Below are 23161 nucleotides of genomic sequence, written 5' to 3'. Positions count from 1 at the left end.
TCTTCAACACTGTTACAACTAAAAGATAACCTACACACCTTGCTTTCTTCAACACCGTTACAACTGAAAGACAACCTACACACCTTGCTTTCTTCCACACCGTTACAACTGAAAGACAACCTACGCGTCTTGCATTCTTCCACACCGTTACAACTGAAAGACAACCTACGCGTCTTGCTTTCTTCAACACCGTTACAACTGAAAAACAACATACACACCTTGCTTTCTTCCACACCGTTACAACTGAAAGACAACATACGCGTCTTGCTTTCTTCAACACCGTTACAACTGAAAGACAACCTACACACCTTGCTTTCTTCCACACCGTTACAACTGAAAGACAACCTACGCGTCTTGCTTTCTTCAACACCGTTACAACTGAAAGACAACCTACACACCTTGCTTTCTTCCACACCGTTACAACTGAAAGACAACCTACGCGTCTTGCTTTCTTCCACACCGTTGCAACTGAAAGACAACCTACGCGTCTTGCTTTCTTCAACACCGTTACAACTGAAAGACAACCTACGCGTCTTGCTTTCTTCAACACCGTTACAACTGAAAGACAACCTACACACCTTGCTTTCTTCCACACCGTTACAACTGAAAGACAACCTACGCGTCTTGCTTTCTTCCACACCGTTGCAACTGAAAGACAACCTACGCGTCTTGCTTTCTTCAACACCGTTACAACTGAAAGACAACCTACACACCTTGCTTTCTTCCACACCGTTACAACTGAAAGACAACCTACGCGTCTTGCTTTTTCAACACCGTTACAACTGAAAGACAACCTACACACCTTGCTTTCTTCAACACCGTTACAACTGAAAGACAACCTACGCGTCTTGCTTTCTTCAACACCGTTACAACTGAAAGACAACCTACACACCTTGCTTTCTTCAACACCGTTACAACTGAAAGACAACCTACACACCTTGCTTTCTTCCACACCGTTACAACTGAAAGAAAACCTACATACCATGCTTTCTTCAACACTGTTACAACTAAAAGATAACCTACACACCTTGCTTTCTTCAACACCGTTACAACTGAAAGACAACCTACGCGTCTTGCTTTCTTCAACACCGTTACAATTGAAAGACAACCTACACACCTTTCTTTCTTCCACACCGTTACAACTGAAAGACAACCTACACACCTTGCTTTCTTCCACACCGTTACAACTGAAAGACAACCTACGCGTCTTGCTTTCTTCCACACCGTTACAACTGAAAGACAACCTACGCGTCTTGCTTTCTTCAACACCGTTACAACTGAAAGACAACCTACACACCTTGCTTTCTTCAACACCGTTACAACTGAAAGACAACCTACGCGTCTTGCTTTCTTCCACACCGTTGCAACTGAAAGACAACCTACGCGTCTTGCTTTCTTCAACACCGTTACAACTAAGAGACAACCTACACACCTTGCTTTCTTCCACACCGTTACAACTGAAAGACAACCTACGCGTCTTGCTTTCTTCAACACCGTTACAACTGAAAGACAACCTACACACCTTGCTTTCTTCCACACCGTTACAACTGAAAGACAACCTAAGCGTCTTGCTTTCTTCCACACCGTTGCAACTGAAAGACAACCTACGCGTCTTGCTTTCTTCAACACCGTTACAACTGAAAGACAACCTACACACCTTGCTTTCTTCCACACCGTTACAACTGAAAGACAACCTACGCGTCTTGCTTTCTTCCACACCGTTACAACTGAAAGACAATCTACGCGTCTTGCTTTCTTCAACATCGTTACAACTGAAAGACAACCTACGCGTCTTGCTTTCTTCAACACCGTTACAACTGAAAGACAACCTACACACCTTGCTTTCTTCCACACCGTTACAACTAAAAAAAACATACGCGTCTTTCTTTCTTCCACACCGTTACAACTGAAAGACAACCTACACGTTTTGCTCGGAAGTGTTTTTCATGCTCGTCATCATAAGAAGACCGCCTAGGCCTGCCGGTAAATCGTCGGTATCTTCTTCAATGAGAGACGCATTGAGAATGTGCAAACTGCAGACTGTTACAGCAGGAAACTCAAACTCCTTGTGATCGTTGACCTAGAAACAAACAAACCTTTCGGCCATGAAGAAACACATTAATAATTCCATCAGTTACTTTAGATTTAAGGGATTCTTTGTCATTTTTTGAACCGTATATGTACAGATGCTCATATATTATTTGTTTGGTTCTTTTTAGGGCAAAGCTACATTGGGCTATTTGCTATGTCCAGCGGGGTAAGTCGATTCCTAGACCTTAGCTTTGTACGTCCGTAGAGTTACTACTGAATTTGTTTATAATGTATTAACGGTTAAAGTTGAAAGATACAAAGGTTTTATTAGGTGGATTCTTCGTGTGTAGGAAAAACGCGCTATTTTATTACTTAGTTTGTGGTATTATCTGATACGTTAACATCTGATGAACAGAGTAAATTCAAATAAAAGAAACGCTGTTCTGAAATTCAGAAAGAAAAAAATATTGTAAAGCAGGAAAAATATCATGTTTATCTCATTCATATAAAATAAAAACATGTGATGAAAAGGAAACCTGACTGATGACTGACCCGAATACCTACTGTACTGTATTAATATACTTAATATAAAACTAGTAAAGGCTGATGCTGCTTATACATATGTCACACCACAAAGGTTTCACAACGACTTGCATATGCATATGCGTATATTCACAGATGCGAGGCTGAGTACCATGTACAACACGTTCAACACCTCTACATCTGGTTTATTACGAACTCCCAATCATTCAACAATGCAATTTTGCCATGGTTAACTTGTGCTTGGCTCATTACGGGAAATAATATCTATATAGCGAGATTATCAAAAGATGTAGAGCTAAGCGATATAGCACTTTGAAAAAGATACCCTTTAATGCTCACCAAAAAGTGTGAAAATTCACACAACACATTGTTTAGTACGAGCAAGAGGCTCCAAAAATGCACCAAGTAAATCTCTATCGTCTACAAACTGAATATCATAGTAACGAATAAGGGGCTTTCTGACCCAAAATGTAATTGTGATGAAGCTAACGAAGGCCCATAAGTTACTGATCTACAAAGTTCTAGCCACATCTTAAAACTAATGGTCGTTTTCATGTAAAACGAAGGAGGGACGAAAACGTGGAATCATGGTAGTTCCATATGGATAAGATATCCTATCAGCAATGGACTTTTATATCTTCAGTCTATTTAAACGTGCTCTTATATACCGACATCTATAACCGACGTGTAATGGACGTTTTGTTTTTCTTGATGGAAATTGTGAATAATCACAGCCAGCAGCATAAACGCGATCACAAATGGAGGAAAATGATATGAAATTAAACTTGGGACCTGAAGCATCGTACTTATTAAAAGAAGCTACCAACTCTTAATAGTATACAACTATTTCATTTGTTTGTTTGTTTTTTTAATTTCGCGCAAACCTATTCGAGGGCTATCTACGCTAGCCTCCCTAATTTAGCAGAGTAAGACTAGAGGGAAGAAAGCTAGTCATCACCACCCACCGCCAACTCTTGGGCTACTCTTTTACCAACGAATAGTGGGATTGAACGTAACATTATAACGCCCCACGGCTGAAAGGGGGAGCAGGTTTGGTGCGACGGGGATTAGAACCCGCGACCCTCAGATTACGAGCCGAACGCCTTAACCCACCTGGCTATGCCGGGCCTAACTATTTCGTTAAAAAAAATGCAGTAAAGTAGTAAAAGCAGGAAATAGTTGATTTTCATGCAAAAATAACATCCACTTCAACCATGCATTTAAAAACATGTAATCAAACAAATGTAATTAAAGACCGTCAAGTAAACATAGTTAAAGACCACCAAGTAAATATCGTTGAAAATTATTAAGTAAGCATAGTTAAAGACCATCAAGTAAAAATATTTAAAGACCGAGAAGTAAACGTAGTTAGAGATCGTAAAGTAAACGTATTTAGAGACCGTAAAGTAAATGTAGTTAAAGACCATAAAATAAACACAGTTAAAAAACATCAAGTAAACAGAGTTAAAGACCATCAAGTAAGCATAGTTAAGGAACACGAAGTAAACATAGTTAATGACCGAGAAGTAAACATAGTTAAAGAACATCAAGTAAACATAGTTAAAGAACATCAAGTAAACATAGTTAATGACCGAGAAGTAAACATAGTTAAAGAAGCTCAAGTAAACATAAAGACCATCAAGTAAACATAAAGACCATCAAGTAAATATCAGTTAAAGACCAACAAGTAAACATAGTTAAAGACCATGAAGGTTACAACTTAATCATCAAATAATCATTTTACAGATTAGGTTGTGAACTCAGGCATAATGAAACTGGTACGTCACATATGGATATCTTATCCAAGTAAGGAAGTGGTATCCCACATATATCTGACAGTTAAAGGTTGGCCCAACATGGTCAGGTGGTTATGGAGCTGGACTCGCAATCTGTGGGTTACGGGTTCGAATCTCCGTCACTCCAAACATGCTCAACCTTTCAGCCGTGGGGATGTTATAATATGACCGTAAATTCCACTATTCTTTAGTAAAAGAGTAGCACAAGAGTTGGTGATGGATGGTGATGACTACCTGCCTTCCCTCTAGTCTTGCACTACTAAATTATGGATGGCTAGTGCAGATATTTCTCGTGTAGCTTTGCACGAAATTCATTCAAAACAAACAAACAATGTTAGAGGTTATAACATCTTGGATATTTATTGCTTTAAGTGATTGATATTAAATAAATGTTATTTGTAACACACTGTATATATCAAAACTAATATTTATACATATATTTTGTTCTTAAGAAATGTAAATAAAAGTGTGTATATTTATAGCTTATTGTAAACATTTGTTGAGAAAATAGACGGTAGTTTACAATACCGTACATGACAAAAGGTAGTAACCAATATACACCATGTAAACTATGTAATTCAAAGCTAACAATACTGAAATTCCTTCCCAAAAAAAAAGAAGGCATGAGATACGTGACTACTTATGTCATTTCATATTTATATTTTGTTTCAAAACTTTTTAACGTAACTAATCTTTCAACAGAAATTTGCCATAAAATCAATGACTTCATATGAAATTATTGTTTGCTTTTTATATAGATTTTTCCCATAAAAATATGAAGGACTGAAATCGGCACAGTACTGTAAAGCTAAAGTTATGTTCGCCCCTCCCCAAAATGCGTTTCCCGCGTTGGAATCATTGCTGCGTTATAAAAGTAACAGTCACATTTCAGTTCTGAATCTGACAAGAACAGTCCAAGAGTTTCTGTTGGCGGTGTTGACTACCTGCCTTTCCTCTAGTTTGCATAAACCATTATTTGACAAAAGTATTTGTGTGTATGTCCGCTTATATTTGCCAAACCGTTGGACTGATTTTAGCCAAACCTAGCATGTATCTACCCTTAGAACTTTTAGAGAAGTGGCATAGGGGTCAAGGTATGAATATAATCCCTATGCTACACTCGGGGACACTATGTATTTCCCCCTGCGTTGAACGAGTACAATCAATTAGTAATTTTAAAATTACGTACAACAATCGTATACAAAACTCGTGTAGCTTTGCACGTAATCCACGAAAGAGAGAAATGAAAAAGAGAGAGAGAGAGAAAACACCATGAGAACTTCGTTATGAAAATCTCAAAAGATATATTGTTTTCCTAATTCAACACGCGCACACTCCTATAGTGGAATATATTTTAGTACCCAACACAAAAGATGGTTTTAACTTTTGTTCGACCTTCGTTTTAATTTTTCACGCGCTTTAAAGAGGAACCCCAATTCAAAACATTGCCTGTCAAATATCTCAAAAGACAAACACGCAACCCCAAACCAATCGTTAGTTCTAACTATAAAATAGCTGCATGTTTTGACCAAGTATGTACGTTTTCGATATTTTACTTTCTAAAAACTTACTTCTACATTTTAGACTCAATAAGCTAAAAATTTTGCAAAATATTTTTTAATTATATGTCGAGATAAAAGTGTGTAAAAGGCTCTAAATGTTTCTACTGTAATTTAAGTATTTATGTATGCGTGACAATCATGAGTGATTCGGCTGTTACACGCAGGGTAAAGACAAAATAGACAGCACCCTAAACATTACCAAAAATATGTCATTATTGACCAAAATTATATGTAAAATAGTCACTGATTTATCTTATGGTACGTAGAAATATAACTTAAATATACTATAGGGTAAATATTTATAATTAGGACTGTTGTAAAATGTTTTGTGATTATAGTCTCAATAGTAGCCTTAGTGGTTAACATATCTGACATAGAGTATGTGTTATGAGTGCCATGAATGTTTTGCAGTTTTAGGTGCAGTTTGGTTTGGTTTGTTTCGAATTTCGCGTAAAGCTACACGAGGGCTATCCGCGCTAGCCGTCCCTAATTTAGCAGTGTAAGACTAGAGGGAAGGCAGCTAGTCATTACCATCCACCGCCAACTCTTGGGCTACTCTTTTACCAACGAACATACGGCTGAAAGGGCGGGCATGTTTGGTGTGACGGGAATTCGAACCCGCGACCCTCAGATTACGAGTCGAGTGCCTTAACCCACCTGGCCATGCAGGGCCGCTTTTAAAACTCTTATACAGTAAACGTGTTTAATTTTCCTGTTTCTGTCAGGTGTAAAATTTCTCTGTATACCCGTCAACAACACTCTCGTCCAGAGAGTGTTCAGGCATGTTAAAGTGTTTTATAACCGGAAGTTCTTTGTTTTAATTGTTGGTATGTGGCTATTGAACCGTTCCCGTATAGCTGTTTTGGTTTGACTTACATATTGGATTACCGAAATAATGTTATTGATTTAGTGGTTTTGTAATGTTTTTTTGATTGTCTTTATCGGAAAGTTTCATCACTTGCTACTGGAAAGATGACTTTCGCCTAGTGTCTACTTAAAATTGAATTTAGTGGTAACTAAGTATAGATGACAAGTGTCCTTTTTTTTAAAAGAAACAACAGGAACTTCTGTAAAAATGGATTTTAGTCGGTCATTAAACAGAAGGATGTAAATGTTTTTGTTTGTTTCTTATGCAGGGTAAGTGTTTTAGTTTTGGGTGATAGGTAATAACCAGTTGCAGATTCACGTGATAAATTGTCAATTTTGTCAAGTTGTTGGGTGATTATCTTTAGTTTATAACCTCTTTGTGTCATAGTCTATTTCAAAGAATTAATGTGACTGTCATAGTTCTTACTGTTAGAGCAAATCTTCTTTAATCTAAGTGTTTGATTGAATGTGATATTGTGTTTTGTATGTGGAGAGTGACAGCTGTGATTATGTATTGTGATTTATTCGTTGGTTTTCGGTACAATTCAGTCAGTAGAACACCCTATTTTAATGTTAAGTTTTACTTTTAAGAAACTTATTTAAGTAATGGAGTAATGTAGAGTTAATTTGTAGAACTTGTTGTTTGTTATTAAGCACAAAGCTACACAAAGGACTATTTGTGTTTTGCCCTCGAAAGGTATAATAACACGGTTTCTAGCAGTATAAGTACGCATTATACCGCTGTGCCACTGGAAGAGCTTCACAGAACTGTGGAAGATGTTAACACATCTACTTTTTGCGTCAATTTCAAGAGGCAGGAGACTCGTACAGTTTTAATGAACCATTAAACATAATATAAATATATTCCAATTAATCGATACACATAATTGCAAAAAGTATCTAATTCATCAAAGTACGCATTGACAAATGACAAATGATACTGTGGTATATTTTTGATATATATATACATATCAATACCTAAAAATATGTTTTAATTTTTCATATGTATGTCATAAAAATTCCATTAGTGTGTCACGCGATTTGACGACACTACTTAAGTGAAAACAATTTGTAACATATGTTTATATTAAACCGTTAAAACTTTATGATTAACATGTAAAAAATGAATAATGCTTAATTTACATCATCTTGTACATGCTAGCCTGAAACTCTTATGAAGTAAACGCGATACCTTTCTCTGACGTCACATGGCACTTTAATGAGATGAAGAGTTGAATTCATCAAATTGTCGATGATTTATTACACGATGGTTTTATATTAGAATTAAATATAGGTTCTTAAAATCATATATGCAACATATATACAGAAACATTTCAAGTTGTAACATATTTAAATTATCCTTAATCCCGTTTCTAAGACATATAATGTGGTATTAATCTCACACATTAAAATTAAACACACTTTAATTTTACTAAGTATTATTAGAAGCTCGAATAATCTCATTGCATAGATTTAGTGAGCATAATTAAACCCAAAATACAATAGTAACTACACTCGTTGAACGATACAGGATTTGACTTTTGAATTCCATAAAGCGGCCCGGCATGGCCAGGTGGGTTAAAGCATTCGACTCGTAATATGAGGGTCGCGGGTTCGAATCCCCGTCGCACCAAATATGCTCGCCCTTAAAGCCGTGGAAGCGTTATAATGTGACGGTCAATCCCGCTATTCATTGGTAAAAGAGTAGCCCAAGAGTTGGCGGTGGGTGGCCATGACTAGCTGCCTTCCCTCTAGTCTTACACTGCTAAATTAGGGACGGCTAGCGCAGATAACCCTCGTGTAGCTTTGCGCGAAATTAAGAAAAAACAAACAAACATCTATAAAGCCTGGGTTTTGCAAATTTTAACGATATTGGCTGCTAAGGATGATATTTTCCACTCTAAGTGCAGCACTTGCCTGAACGTGTCTATTATTACATACAAGAATAAACAGAGTCCAGCCAAACTCTTACACTCTGCACCTTTATAGGCAAACACTATTGTGAAGTGAGTTATTTTGACAGTAAAGTGGTGTTTGTTGGGGGGTTTTTGTTAGACTAACTGATCAATCATTTTATTGGTGTACAATTTTTGTTCTAATATGAATACTGGAAATTATAACGCCCCTCTGTATCCCACCCCGACCCCTGAGTTTGTTGTCCTTGATAGGTAGACTGGTTAAACAAACATCAAAGCATAAACTGTAAAAGATTATGAACAGCATATGAAAAGCATGACTTGTTTGTTGTTTAAAGGATTATGAACAGCATATGAAAAGCATGACTTTTTTGTTGTTTAAAGGATTATGAACAGCATATGAAAAGCATGACTTTTTTGTTGTTTAAACTTGTTTAAGTATTGACTTTTGAAATCATCTTTTGTTAGAGTATCTCGATGCATATCTTTATTTCAATTGAGGTTCCAAGGGCCGTGTAATCCCTCCATTCAAGTTCATAGTTACCAGGTTTTATCATAAGATATTAGTGATTAAATTAGTAAAAAAAGAAAATCCGTTGAAACGTGAATATAATCTGTTTCCTGACACAAAGGAATCTAAATTGAACAGCCTTTCTTTTACTCCCAATGGCTCATCAATAAGCCTGAAACGTTTAACTTTAAAACCTGGGTTTTGTTTGTACTTAACAATAAACAAATAAATAAAACAAACAATAAATCGAATACGTAATGTCCTATTTTTTACGTCAGTATCATTTACTTAAACTTACTTTCTGTTGAAATATCATGAGCAAAAGATATAACTTCCAAATACGCACCATAAAAACAGACTTAAAAAAGCAGGTCAACAAAGAAGAAAAGGAAACGTAAAACAAATTCCTACCTCAGCTCACTAGTGCTACTACTAATAATAGGGTCATTCCATGCCAACTAACCTAGGGCTTCCCAGTTCATGTCTTAGATTTCCTTGAAAAAATTTAAGCCAAAACTTTATTTCAATTTATTCAGCCATGCAGTACAGCTTTAGGATTATTCAGCCACGCTGTACAGCTTTAGGATTTTACATGGCTGAATAAATCAAAATAAAGTTTTTGCTTGAATTATTTTCGAGAAAATCTATGACATGAACTGAGAAAAGTTCTCTTTTCTGGGTGAGTTAACACGAAATCACCCATTTAACAAATTACATCATCGAACAAATATAACAGATGTAAGAAACAAACAATAATATATCATACACAAGCACCAGGCACGATATGGTACATCAATCAAAGACCGAAACACCAGAAAAGTAGAAGTAAAACGAATAATTAAAACAAAGATTCAAACAATACATACATTTAGTATTCAGGAAGACACCTGTGACTAAGGAATGGCTCAGAACTTAGAGTTAGCGTTCAAAAAGAAACCTGCCACTAAAGAATGGCTCAATACATACAATTAGTGTTCAAAAAAAAAGTTGCGGCTAAAAAATGGCTCAATATATAGAATTAATGTTCAAAAAAGAACAGAGGAAAAATGCCAGACAACGAAATCCAACCAACACAATTTAATACAGATGACAATAAGAATATTAAACATAGATAACAAAATATAACAACGCTATACCTTAACCCTCCCTTACCGTCACCACCGTCAACAACAAATATAATCAACAGATTATAACATTAGGGACAAAGTACACTCTGAAAAGGTAAACTCCATAATAAGCATACATTAAAACATCAAGCAATGAGATGTAACTAAATCAAGTTAAGACCAGATAAAAGAAGTTCAGAGGTCAAGTACGTTATATTAAAACAGTTTTTGAGCCTTATACCGTTGTTAGAGCCATGTTGTCACATTCAATCATACTGTATCTGACGACCATGTATCTTAACAAAAGCCTTGCAATGTGGTTTTCATTGTCAAAGGAAGAGTCGTAAGACTGTCCTGCCCAAATGATATTTCTTCTCCCAGCATACTTTCGATAATCCATCTACTGTACGAAGAAAATGGTTTTTCAGCTCTCCTTTCAGCAGTTCACTTGCACAGAAACCCATAGATTTTCAGTACGACAACATGATCAGTATGCTTGTTTATGGAATATGGCGATACCATCTCATTCTCTTACTGCTTGAGGTACATAACGATAGAATTAAAAGTATGACAAAGTCTTATCTCTGTGAAGCCATACCCTTTTGGCCTCGTTTCCAGATGAGATCCTTGTTGTTTATGTTGCATACTGTTCATTAGGTCATGTGAATGGTTTTTGCCATTGACCTTTGTTTTGTGCATTCTTATTGTTACAAAACGTCACTCTTTGGTTATCACAACTAGGGCACTATCTGTTGTAAGTCTCTTTCTGGGTGGTTCTGATGTTCCAAGTTGTTCCATATTTCGTTGTCTTAAAATGTAAATAATTATAAGAGATATCTCCACCTTGAAATTTTTAAATCCTTGATTTAAACACATCTGAACGTAAGAATAATTTGTGGAAAAAAAAGTTATTACATACCCTTCACAAAAGCGTCAAATAATCTCTTAAAATATAGGGTTTCATATATGTCATCCCATCGCAAGTTTATATCAGCCAGTGACTTACTGATTTATACATTCAAATCGTTTTAATATAGCATACTTAACTCTCTGCAAGAGAAAATTGTTGAAAGTAGTCAACACTAATTAACAGATTGAATATCCCGTTCACAGATATAGTTAGTACAAGTTCAAACAACAGAAAATGGGATATAACCAACAGATAATAAAACACCAGATAATAGTCATAATAAATTCAGGATATAATCAATACGGCCAGGCGGTTAGGGCGCTGTACTCGTAATCCAAGAGTCGCAGGTTCGAATCCCCGTCGCACCAAACATGCTCGCCTTTTCAGCCGTGGGGGAGTTATAATGTTGCGGTCAATCCCACTATTCGTTACTAAAAGAGTAGCCCAACAGTTTGTGGTGGGTAGTGATGACTTGTTGCTCTCCCTCTAATCTTACACTGCTAAATTAGGGACGGCTAGTGCAGATAGCCCTCGAGTAGCTTTGCGTGAAATTCAAAAACAAACAAACACAATACGTAAGTTATAAACATGAAAAAGATTCAATCATATTTAGCATACAATATATTCATGATATTTGTTTGCCTCCACGGCTGAAAGAGCGATACAATATATAAGAAAAACATGTAAGTCAAGAAGTCTTAAGAGAAATGAATTAAATCTCTATAACCCAAACACTTTCGAAAGCCCTTGAAGAAGAAAGGTCAACCTTTCGAAAGTGCTCGGGTTATAGAGATTTAATTCATTTCTAGCATAAGTTATACATATTTCTTCGAATATTGTCTGTAAAAGAACAACCTTAGATTATAAGTTATAAATATAAAAATACGTTTGTCAACTTATGTATATTTTTTTTACATTATCTACGTTTGTTAACTTATATAATTATTTTTTACATGATCTACCTTTGTTAATTTATGTATTCTATTTTACATTACCTTTGAGCCCAAACATCAAAGTGCTTGGAGACCTGAGAGCATTGAACCTAGGCCTCAATTTAAATATTAGCAAACTTTCCTTTATTCAGAGGCTCTGTTCATCTTTCCCAGTGTTTCTGTCTTTGATTGATACATTACGTCATGCCCCAGTACTTGAGCATCTGTTTGAGTTTGATAAATTATGTTTTGTTTTTACATCTTTTATCTTTGCTGTGTAATATGTTTATTGTTAGTAACAGCAATTTTTGATATTTGAATTTGTTTTGCGTATTTTGTTTACTTGTTTGATGACCAAGTTTGAACGTGTTTTGTGGTGCACAGGGATTACATTTGTTGTTCCTGATATTACAACAAAAAGTAAGTATACGTAAATAATACGGACCTTCCAGTTTCGGTTATTTGTCTGATTATTTATTCTTAAACACAAATTTACGTAATGGCCTATGTTTTTTGTGTTCACTAGCGGTAACAAAACTCGGATTGTAACGTTATAAGTTTCAGACGTATCGCTGAGCCACTGGATGTTGGGGGAAATTTTCAATTTGGATTCCGTTTTTCAAGAAACAGACTATATTCGCGTTTCAGCGGATTTTATACTAATATAATCACTAATCTGTTGTGATAAAATCTGGTATCTATGAACTTGAAGATGGAACCACAGGGCCCTTGGAACCTCCAATGGAACAGAAATATGTATCGAGATACTTTAATAAAAGACGATTGCAAAAGTTCAATAGTCAAAAAGTGTAACGTATCTTGTTAGCCGTTCATGATCTTTTCCAACTAATGTTTTGGTGTGTTTGTATTTGTTTAGTTGGTGTAGTAGGCCCAATCATGAAGAGACTTTCAGAATAAACGAAGCCCGAGATCACTATTCTCAGTTCTACAAGCCAACATACTGTGAAAACATTATTTATGTATAATATAAAATAAAAACGCTAGATGGTAATAGTCGATAATCATAATGTTGTAATGTGTAGAGTCGAAGCGAATGACTCCTAAATACAAACATCCGTAACTATATTTCGACAAAGATAATAAAGTGATATTCCACCGTCCCTAATTTTCAACTACTGCCCTGTGTCATGCTATGACCCCCGGGTAGTACAGCGGTAAACGTTAAAATCAGGGGTTCGATTCCCCTCGGTGTGCTCAGCAGATAACCCGATGTGGCTTCTATAAGAAAATGCACACACACACATCATGTTATGGGATTGACTGTTACTTTTCTAACTCACCCACAGCTTAAAATGCGGGAAGTCATTTGTTTTATCGCAAGGATTCGAACCTGGCTTGCCAGTTGCGAAGTTCACAGTTCGACCACAGTCAAATTCGTGCCCCTAAATACTAATAAATGCCACTTCAATGCTACTTTACTGAACATCAAGCATAAAGTGAAATGAATTTCATATGTATATGGAGTTTCTAGAATATTTGTTTAACTGAAAAAACAAGCATGTAAAAAAACAAGTTATTCGCTTATTCAAGTGATTTTTTTCACCTACCTCGATATTAATAGTTATAGGGTAATTAAAGTACTCTTTAAGCACTTCGTAAATTTGATACCCAAGATACCCCGATGCTGTCCCAACAATTACAAACCATATGAAACGATACAGACATCCTTTGGAAGACACCAAGCGGGGTAATCCATGTGCAGTTGTTCCTTCTAAAAATTCAACCACAGCCTGTCTCATCTTGAGCCTTAGTTGAAGTTCCTGTCAATCTGTACTCACATAGCTTCATTCAAACCTTTCGTCCTTGCTGATTGATTGACGCTCCGCCCATATTTCGTGTTTATTGGTTGAAAGCTTTTGTCTCCAAGACAACGTCTAAACACCAACAGCTATACGTTGTAAATTATACGTTATTTTAAAACCTATTTGAAACGTTAATACAAAAGTTACATTAGGCACATATAGAAATAAACAAAATCATAAAAGCGCCTACAAGGGCTTTATTACTATTCAACCGTCAGTAAGTTTAACTCCCGCCAGGCAGCTGAATAGCAATCATTTCAGACAGTTTTGTTCAACATTAGTGTAATTATTTTATTGCATGGATTTTATTGTATTTTACTAAATCATACTTACGGCTAAGAACGTATTTACGAACTTCTGGGCTGCATTACACATTAAGAATGTATTAGACAATTTTGAGTTTCTAATTCAACAGCTGAAGAGCAATAGAATGTGGAATATTTTAATATCAATAGCTTAAAAAACGCTGACCTTTGTGTACAGAACAATCTTACCGTACCAATATATAATTTTTTTTACGATCACTAGCTAATTTTTTTTGTATAAAATGTAATAGCAACGTTAAACCGCTCGCAAGTTGACATTGATAGCACTATCGTTGAAAGCTGTATGTGTGTGTTTTCTTATAGCAAAGCCACATCGAGCTATTTGCTAACCCCATCTAGAGGAATCGAATCCCTGATTTTAGCGTTATAAATCCGTAGACTTACCGCTGTACTAGCGGGGCTCTTGAAAGTTGTATTCTGAACGAAAAAACTTGTTTACCAAAAAAAAGTTTAATCTTGTGTCCCTCATACACAACGTGTTTCAACTGAAGTCGATATAGTATAATTGTGTGTTCGAAGGGAATCGAACCGCTGATTTTAGCGTTGTAAGTCCATAGGCTTACCGCTGTACCAGTGGGAGACAATCAGAGAATTCCCTTACATTGTAAAATATGTAAAAAGAATCAAACGTGAAAAGTTGAATATTGTCTCTCACTTACATAATTTGTATCAACTGGAGCCGAAGCTGTCTAGATAATCATAGTATTAAGTTACATTGCAATATGTAAAAAAATAAAATAATGATAATTACAAGCGACAACCTGTATTTTATCTATCACATCCACAACATGTGTCGATTGTTCATCTTTATCTGAGTCTAGATCCCTTCTAGACAGACATACTTGCGTCAAGGTCTAAACTTGACCTCTTCCTCCCTGGTCTGATGGATGCACTGGTTAAATGTTAAACGCTAGCATAAACGAGGGAGTTGAAAACGCGAAAGTTTATAGTATTATATTTAATACTATGTGCAACGATCATCATTCCCTTTGATATACACTTGCTATATGTAGTCATATATACTAATGTTGTTTCATTTGGTAATTTACACTACACGTGTTCACTTAAATACCCGATTAATACTCTATTTTAAAGATCACAAAATGATATATTATGTAAGTCTACCAATAGATGACTGATTACTAAAACTATGGTACAACTAAGGTGCGTGTAACGACTGAATTCATTTGGTTTGAATTTCACTCCAAGCTACAGGAGGATCATCTGCACTAGCCGACCCTAATTTAGCAGTAATAGACTAAAAACAAGGCAGTTAGTCAACAAACCCTACTGACTATTACGCACGACAGTGTGGTTGATCATGATTTATATCGCTCCCACAGCTGAAAGAACGAATGTGTTCAGTGATGGAGATTCGAACCCGTGACTCTCAGATTATGAATCGAGCGCCTTAATCACCAGGTCACGCCAGGCGACTAAAACTGAGATAAGTTAAAAGTCACATGTCAAGCCCTTTTCTTTAAACTTTTACGATAGAATCAAAATTCGGGCTATTCGTTTGAGTCAATAACAAACAAAACCTATTTTGTCAAACACATTCATTACTGAACTTCCGGGTCAATGTACAGCGAAACTGACATCAAATGAACTTTGATGGATTTTTTTTTCACATCGTAGCACTTTCAAGCGTTATAACAATGAAAGACTATTATATACGTGAACAATCTTCTAATTGTACTTGCCAGTTTCAAGATAAAATCAAGAATTATTAAGGATATATCCAACACGTACTAGTGTTACATTTACTATACATTTATATTAAGCAGAAAGCAATTTAACAATCATAGCTCAAATATGTATTTCAAACATAACTGTTTTTGACACCATTTCTAAGACCTTAACAATTTTAAAGAGATTATATAGAATGATGATAATATTTGAAAAATTTACTTATCTTATAAAGCAAAATATCAAAGAAAAATAGTACATACTTAAAGCAGAAGTTTTAATGAATACACAGAAGAAAGAATAATTTTGGTTTAGAATCAATCGTCTTATTTACATTCCTACGGTTAAAATTTTGAAATAACCATCCATACGTAAGTTACAGTTTCTAAGAAAACGATGAATATCTGTTTTACTTTTAAGTGTGTTTTTATCTGGCTTGAACGTACAAAAAATGATCGAAGCCACATAATTTCTTTTTTTTCTCCAAAATTTAGAGTAGCACTTTTAGAATGTTACATAGCTCATTTTTGAAAGCTTACAAATATAAAACTTCAAAACATACAGATATACTTTTATAAACTACGAAACAAATATATAACCTAATAAAATACAGATGTACTTTTATAAACAATGAATTTAAGCCTTATCCAAAATAATTTTCTTAATTCAGAGTTGTAGCCTGGTGACTAAGTGGTAAGTTTCGACTCTAATTTGGAGCTCAATCCCCATGCCGAACATAGCGCAGATAACCATTATAGAACTTCGTGACTTTCAGCTAAAACAAACAGTTTGGGGACATTTGAAATATGAATCAATTAAACAATACCTCATATAACACTTGCTATAAAAGTGCATTTTAGACTATGAAAAAATTAATTTACGATTTGATTCTCATGAAAAATAAAAATAGAATAATCTAAAAAAATGGCGAAACTTCTTTCTGAAAATATTCTTTGTTTACCTGTCTATTTTTTGTTGTTATTAAGAAACACTTTAAACACGAACGAATTTGGATTAAGGTTTTAATTAAAAAGGAAAAAATATTTTAACCAATGAAAAACTTAAAAAGTCTATAAACAGACATTACGAGTGCCCTTCTTTCGTAAGATTTTCAATATTTCATTATAATTAATTGATAACATAAAAGTAGTAACTGAAATAAGTTCCATTCATTAAAAGGGAGAGACACCTACTTGTTACTATTATAAAACAGACATGTAATAGTACCATGACGGACGTAACCAAGTCTTCAACTCCCTATTTATTGTTCAATTAATTTATTTCCGTTTAATGCATTTCACGTAAGATAATTATTGGTTTTAATTTAAGTGGCAGTGTGAAGTTTTTGTTAGAAATGTATGTTCACTAATGGAAGAGTATTTATAAAAAATAAAAATAAAATTATCATTCGTATATTCACTGCAGTTGGTTAGTAAATATCCATATGAATTGCTCGCTACTGTTACTGTTTATGTTTATATAATAGGATTAAGCTTCTCTGTATGAATTTGTAAAATAACTGTTGTATGGTTGTTCTTGGCGTTAAATTTAACGTCGAAAAAAAACAAGGCCTGTATGTGTCTGTATTTATATTCATGGCAAAGGTACTAAGATTGTCTTCAACCGTCCGTAATCCTGAACTATAGACCAGAAGGAAAGCAGTTACTCAGCAGCACTCTGCCATTTCTTAGCCATAACAAGTAATTGACTCTTACTCTCATGACTCGCACATCTTAAAAAGTGCGAGGAATATTTTGTGGTTTCCCAAATATTCAAACTAGGTTTACCAATTGAGAAATCCAGAGCAATATCACAAAACCAAATAGTCCCCTCCTCAAAAAAAAAGAAAAAGTAAAAGTAAATGTTATGAAATGTTCATTTGACGAAATACCTTTAGCAATTAAGAAACTGGTGTACTTTTACTCTTTTCCATGAGTACTACGCTCAATTATGCGTTTTTTTTTACTATATCGATATCTTTAAATAACACGTAATTTGAATGAAGAAATTTAAACGAAAGTATCAGCTAAAATAACTGGAGTAAATTTGTGAAGAAATTAATATGTCACAAAATCAATTGAAAGAACAAATTAGTGAAAAGTAATTATGACAAAGAAGTAGAAGGGTAAGCTTCCATTTAAACCCATTTCAAGAAGAACGAAATATTTCTCTTCGTTAGATATAATTCTTGACAATCCAAACATTAGTCTTCTCAGCATGTCTGTTTTCAACTATGACTGTACTTAGCTTATGCTGTTCTAGCGGTGTGAGTCCGCAGACATACCGCAGTGCCACTGAGGGGGGCCTTGACCCTTTTATCTATCCGGAACGCCCTTGATATCTTATGGAGGGTTAGCTTGGATCGAATTAATTCTGAGTTGATGTTGGTACAATTCACTTAATGGGGAGCTAGATCATATGTTAGTTTTCATCGCCGAAGTTATATAATGTATTCATACATATACTAATGTCTGATGGTAAACCGTTGAAGTTAAATGGTTCGTAATGTTCGAAATCTACAAACGTTCTTGTTCAAATATCTAGTTTCCCGGTAAGTAAGCGTTAATCACAGTTATAGCTTCCGAGGTTTACAGTATATCAACTGTAGCAAACAATAATACATACTGCCTCTTGCCGCGTTGTGTTTGTCAATTTTATAAGCTTGAGAGAAGAGTTTCCAGAAATATTGTTTTTTCTTACGTTCGAGAATATTCTACAAATTTAGTGAATTAAGTTACATGCAATTCTAAATATATATTTACCTGAAACAAAAATCGATATTAAAATAAATATATAATAGTAAATCCGTCACATGTAAAGTTGTAATGAAGGCAAACTTAGCTGAATGTGCAGAAACGTCTAAGTGCGTGTTCGCAAAGTGATAGGTATATGGGTTTTTAACGAACTGCGCATGCGTATTTTAGACTTAAATAAGTTGAAAAAGCCAATATAATTTGTATTTTTTCATTTTTAGGAAATTACAAGCGAATTAAGTTTTTTGTCTGAAATGCTTTGGAAATAAAAAAAAGAAAACTAAAGCTGCAACTGAAGCCAGTCGTCACGTGATAACAACGACATTGTGCTATTGTGTACCACACTCGTTGCATTAAAATGTTTGACTAAGCAAAAAACAGATAAAATTATTCTGAATTAAAAAAGCCCAATATGATATTCAGACTCCTTGGACTAAGGCTTTTTTTCTAATTATATGAGATTTGTAGCATTTGATCGAGAATTTTGCGAGAAAGGTTCCGAACAGGTAAACGCAAGCATATTATTTTTATAGATTTGAAATTCACAATAATAACAGACTTACAATTTTTTTTATGTTTCAATGTATGTGCTTCTTATAGCATAACCACATCTGGCTATTTGCTGTGTCCACATCAAGAAATCGAACTTCTGGTTATAACATCATAAATCCAAAGACTTAACGTTGTCCCAGCGGAGGACATTTGTGTTCGAAAAAAACAACAACAAGCAATATAGTAAATATGCCAGAATTTAATACATTACTTCACAACACCAAATTCTTATTTTCTTACCTAAATCTACTTTAAATTTAAATTTCTGTATTTCTTACCAGATTATAATGTCCAATAGAGTCATACTTCTGCAAACTTAACATCCAATGAGCGATCATTCTTTCTTGGCCATATTATACATTTTCGTTATTGGAGTTTCGTGCAAAACTACTACTTAACGGCCATTTGCATTAGCCATCCCTAATTCAAAAAATGGTCCAGAAGGAAGGTAGCTAGTCAACACCACCCACGCTGACTCTTGGGTTACTCTTTACCAACAAATAATAAAGTTTTCCATTATATTATAACGCCCACACAACTGAAAGAGCAAGCATGTTCATTGGCAAAACTTGAATTCACGACCTGCAGATTACGAGTCGAATGCTCCCTAACTACCAGGCCCTGCCAAGCCAATTATCCACATAACCTCGATAATATGGTAAAACAAACCTACAAAATTGCAGCTCCCTTGTTTCACCATTAGTTGCGTCCAAGTCTTTAAGCATTACAAAGTTTTAAGCACTGATAGAAATCTATCCATGCCCACGGAGTGAGTGGTTAATTAAATCTGCTTATGCATAAAAGCATGTTATTTTATTTTAATTTCTAGTTTGCTTTTTTTGTCTGCTGATGTCCATCGCCAGGCTTTTTGTAGCAGACTGAAATGTTTGAAATACAGCAAAACAACATCTACATAAATTAGCATCGATTTCTTCGTAGCTATCTCAACATAAACGCCACCACCTGCTTGAAAGTTACAGGCATATTACACAAGTGGGATGACACTATGCGAGTTTGTACAAACCATCTTTATTGCTGACAGCAGTTTTAAGATGTTCTCATCATCCGGTTCAACTTGCCAATGCCTAGACACCAGTTTTAATAGATTGAACCAATCTCACTTTCTAATGTATCAAAATATTTGTCTGTTGATTCTACTGGAGACAAACAAACACCTTCTGAAAGTTGTCCATCCTTCAACATCCACTGCATCCCACTACAAACAACATTTCTAATGCTCTAGGTAAGTGGGCACAGTGGCTAATTGATAGAACATGTATCTTCGTTATCCATATGGGTAATTTGCAGTTCTCCAACTCAAACAGCCATATCATCCCCAGATATATTGACATATTCAGCCAAAAACTTAATGAGGTTCTAGCAAGTGCTTTTTTGCACAAAAAACTGTATGTTCCATGCACTACTTCTATCACTGTAACATACAGCACTCAGTCAAGTGCGAAGTGCACCATAAAACACAATCTGTGCATTTAAAAGCACTCTATTTCCCCCACGAAATATGCATGCAGTCCATTGTTCTCAGCCGCAATCCGACTGGCATTGATTGCTTTCTACAGAACTGTAATTCCCATGTTGCATAAATGAGACTATTTGATAATGACTAAACCAAATTTGGAGACAGCAACTTCTACCCTGTGAATGACAATATCAAGATAAAATGATAGAATGTTTCATTATTTACATATTTCTTGACATCACCAACCAGAACAAAGTTTATATCAGTTCACTGAAATGATGGCTTTGATGGAAGTGTATGATACAATACAAAAACAACCAGTGGTCTGGCAGCCCAACCAAGAGTTTTGTTCCTTTTCTGTGCATATATGAATCTCCAACCATTCCTGTATAAGCTTTCATTACAAAATGATATTTTCCTAACGTGTCTGAGAAAAATGTAGAGAACTTTCTATTGAAAATGCTCCATCAGTCCACGAATGAAGTATATGGCTGGTCCCTCTCCTTTATAATGCTAGCTGATTGAGAGGTATCTCCTGTTGCTGTGTCACAACCTTGAGTCTCTAACCACTCGCTTGTATATAACGGGGATGTACTGAAACACCAAGGAGTGTTTACAACAGGAGAACTCTGGTTTGTATTACTGTATTTTTTCAAGGTACAAACCCTTTAGTGATCGTTCTGTCCAAATTAGAAGAACCACTGTAGTTATTATTCTGGGTTTCTATCTCTCTTGCTCGTGGTTATCGTTTTAAACCGAATTGTTATACAAAACAACATTTGTTACGGTGTGGCTACTACCAGCACCCATATAGTGTAAACTAATTATTTTAACAGATCCTCCATAAAATATCAACAGCGATCTGACAGTCTGAAACTACTATAATAGGTTATTCTTTCCCTTGTAATTGTCACAAATAGTTCACAAAACTAATTGTTGTCATTGGTCCCTCTTTTTTTTTAAGCTTTAAACTCAGACCAACAAATTGCTCAGTTGTTTACTGAGTCAAAACATCTGCACAAATCATCTACAACTATGTACCAGTTACTAATTTTCTCTTTTTCTAAAAGATGAATTAAGTCAAATGCTCGACTAACCGGACTGAGCATCAGGTGTTGCATAAACTGTCCCTCGATCCGTTCATTTCAGGTAATAACCCGCTTGAAAAATTTAACAAAATGATTCAGTCTCCTTGAACACAAGGAGTGGGGTCTCTAAATTACCTTACCTCCAGCTATGAAAGCACAACATCTCCAGTGGAATTCAACCAATACACAGCTAAGGTACAGTTAGTCCTTCAGAAGATTTCAACCAAACAACAGGGAATTACAAAGGATCTAAACAGTGTGCTGTTGTCCTTCTATGAGTACTTTAATGATGTGATTTTGGTTTACTTTATCATTTTATAATTAGTTATATTTAATTAAGAATCAGCTTATTCAATTTTCCTGTGTCCCAAATTTTGATTTTGAATTATAAGAAGTTTAACTCAGTTTAAGTTTGAGTTTTATATTAGTTTCACAATTATTATTCCGAATTAGAATTATAACCTTAATATTATATAATTTAATTGTGTGGCCATTTTGAGCCTTATTTGGAACTACGTAGAACTGCCACATGGAAAGGTAATAAACTTTTATTGATTTGTCATGCTTAAATTTGCTGCATTTAATTTTATCACAACTACCCTAAGTTTCAGTTTTATTTCATTTTATATTACTATAATTATTTTGAGTTTATTTTATCTTTAATTTTATTTTCACTTTAATATTTCTCAAGTTAATACAACTGTTACCCTTTGCTTTATTATTTAAAGTCTAAATCTGATTTATTGTTATTTCGGTCTGGTATGTTTTTATTTTGAGTTTATTATTTGTGCAGTGATAACTTTAATCTCTCTGATGTGTTATTATAAAATGTAATCTGTATTATGTTTCGAGGTTACTTTTATTTTGTTTCAATTCACCCTATTGTATTATGAATTTTGTACTTTTGATTGCTGTGATTTGTTTAGTTTTGTTTACTTTGATTCTAGTATATGCTATATATCGGTTTGTTTTTATGCTACAACAGTTAATGCATGTTGCTGTCTCGCATTACACTTTTAGCTGTATTTTACTGTGTTTTGTTTACGTTATTATGAATACTTGATTTCTTTGAGTAATGTTTTATTCCGATGATTTATAAATTTCAGTTTAACAGTTGTGTTATAATATTTCAGATTTATGTTGTATTTAGTTTATTAAGATATTGTTGCAGATATATACAACTGTTTCATTTTAAGTTTAATATTAACACTACGATTTAGATATAACTCAAGTATCTTATTTGTTTCTGGAAGCAATATTTTATGATAACTTTGTTCAT

General features: G+C 34.8%; 1 protein-coding gene across 1 annotated transcript in view; it reads right to left on the bottom strand.

Moving 5' to 3' along the window:
- LOC143225086 (degenerin-like protein unc-105) overlaps positions 1–13990 on the bottom strand; it is a 52479-nt gene extending 38489 nt beyond the window's left edge. The window contains exons 1-2 of the transcript XR_013013604.1: positions 13743–13990; positions 1923–2080 (exon numbers count right to left, since the gene is read on the bottom strand). The gene's annotated coding sequence lies outside the window, so the exon portion shown is untranslated. The remainder of the gene's footprint in view (positions 1–1922; positions 2081–13742) is intronic.
- Between the last annotated feature and the right edge of the window lie 9171 nt (positions 13991–23161).

This window comes from Tachypleus tridentatus, chromosome 9 (genome assembly GCF_004210375.1).
Source record: "Tachypleus tridentatus isolate NWPU-2018 chromosome 9, ASM421037v1, whole genome shotgun sequence".
NCBI lineage: Eukaryota > Metazoa > Arthropoda > Merostomata > Xiphosura > Limulidae > Tachypleus > Tachypleus tridentatus.
Note: the sequence above shows the minus strand (reverse complement) of the source record. Positions and strands in the feature narration are given on the sequence as shown.